General features: G+C 44.4%; 1 non-coding gene across 1 annotated transcript; it reads right to left on the bottom strand.

Annotated features, from left to right (window-relative positions):
• Positions 1–1,398: 1,398 nt before the first annotated feature.
• LOC144786303 (U4 spliceosomal RNA) lies at positions 1,399–1,534 on the bottom strand. The gene has a single exon (XR_013602116.1). It is a non-coding gene; the product is annotated as a U4 spliceosomal RNA (small nuclear RNA).
• Between the last annotated feature and the right edge of the window lie 727 nt (positions 1,535–2,261).

Raw genomic sequence — 2,261 nt, 5'->3', positions numbered from 1 at the left:
CTGATTTGTTTGCATTCTCTTTTTTTGTCCTCATTTCACCAAAGGCAGTGCAAATAAACTTTCAAAACCCCATTCCGTCCTGGGCGCCAGGGGGCTGATGTTCTTGCCTTAGCCTGAAGTCAGCCCGGCTAGCCACTTTTGTTCCGAGGCATTGTGTAATCATAGGACTTTAGGACTATACTGGGCTTTAGACCAGCCTCATTTCTCTTCCCCATTCCAGCAAAGGATTCCATACCGTGCTATTTACATTTTGTGCTATATCAAATTCTAATCGTGCAATACTCAATACCGCCCGGAGCCAATTTTCAGCGTCCTTCCATAACTTACAAATCTCTCTACGAGCAATTAAAATGAGACTGAGAAATAAAGCTACTTGTGCTCCCCTTAACCAACTAAGAAGATCCGTGTCCAAACCAAACATAACTCTAGCTAGATTCAAACTCAATTTAACTTTAAAATACCCTCCAGAGCCTTCTCCACCGTAATCCAGAAGGGACCCAAAATAGGGCAGTCATAAAAGACATGGATGTCATCCGCTTCGGCTAGTCCGCATGTAGGACACAAAGGGGGTGGACTCACAAACTTCGCAATCTTTTTTGGCGTATAGTATATAGCCTATTGATGGTAAAAAAAAGATTTTTCTTCAGAGAGGCTGATCTAACATTCTTATACAAGATGCAGAGAGATGTTTCATAAAGGACAGCTGATGCATCTTCCAACCTAGAAGAGTCCCAGATTTAATACATTGGGGGGGCCTATATCTCTTCCTCCTCCAGCATTTTGCTATACCAAAATCCCACTTCCTTCTTCCTGGGGCTAGGGGATTGGAGAGCAGACTCAATATCCCAGTTCCCGCCGATGTTCTCTCTCTCAGCTGAAAACCAGGAACAGAGTTGAATGTATTTAAATCTGGAAAAGGAGTCCCCAATCCTCGATCTCAAAACCTCCCATGGGAAAACCCCCTCTGATGTTACTAGGTCGGACCATATTGTTAACCCTGCTCTCCTGATAGGAAGAGACAGGCTATTTCCAAGACATAGCGGTAAACCTGGAGAATCCCAGATCGGGCAAAGTCTGAATAATACTTTATGCCCCATCTCCCTTTCACTCGAGTCCATAGTGTAAGTGCCTGTTTCAATACCTTTAGGCGTACCTTTTTATAAAACTTTGGCGCTCCAAACTTATACAAAAAAACCAGGCCCGCCCCCATCGTGATCCACCATTATGTTCAATAGCCGCCCCCAATTAGAATCATCAGGACTGGTTAGAAGGCTTCGGATGTTCTTCAGCTGAAAGGAGAAAGCATACCTAAGAACATCTGGAAGTGCTAGCCCTCCCTTAGACAATTTCCTCTTTAACTTTTTCCAGGATAACCTAGCGTTTTTCTTTGCCCAAATGAAACTGTCTATTTTACCCTGGATTTTACCCAGAATTTTATAACGGAAGGTCAGGGGTATTGGGTAAAGTTTTCAATAAGCAATAATCGCGCCTCAGTTAAGCCTCATTGGCTACAATACTGCCACTGTGCAGGGGTATCATGTTAAACAAGTACGTTATCTTAGGCAAAATTACCATATTGACCAAATTGATGCGGCCATAAATAGTCAACTGGAGGTTCTGCCATCTCGCAAGAAGGTGATCAATATCCTTTGCCACCTTCTTTATGTTGGTCTGCACGATACTGTTAAGGTCCGGTGTTACTATTATACCCAAATATCTAAACTGAGTACTTCGAACTCCCTCCCAATTGTCAACACCCCAGCACATTGTTTCGGTTTTAGAGTTGTTGATCATGTAGCCAGAGTATTGGCCAAAATCGGTCATTACCTCTTCCACTCTAGGGAAGACTTCAGCCGGATTACTGGTGTACACCAGCAAATCGTTGGCATATAGTGCTAGATTACAACTATAATCTCCAACTCTAAAGGGTGTGACCCGGTCATCCATCCTCAGCGCCTGTGCCAAAGGCTCAATATAGAGATCGAACAGGAGCGGCGAGATGGGGCACCCCTGCCTGGTTCCCCTCTTAATGCTAAAGCGCGGTGTCAAATGACCGTTTAATAATATTGCCACTGAGGCACCCTCATAACATCCCCTCAGTGTTTGGATAAAGGATGCACCAAAACCCATAGTACTCAATACATGCCACAGATAGCCCCAATTGACACGGTCAAAAGCCTTCGCAGCATCATACGCTGCTACTGCCAAGGGTTCCAACCATGCCTCTGCTAGGTCTATACTACCGATCAGTTGGAGAGTCA

This window comes from Lissotriton helveticus, chromosome 10, assembly GCF_964261635.1.
Source record: "Lissotriton helveticus chromosome 10, aLisHel1.1, whole genome shotgun sequence".
Taxonomy (NCBI): domain Eukaryota; kingdom Metazoa; phylum Chordata; class Amphibia; order Caudata; family Salamandridae; genus Lissotriton; species Lissotriton helveticus.
This window is presented reverse-complemented; position numbering and strand designations above follow the sequence as displayed.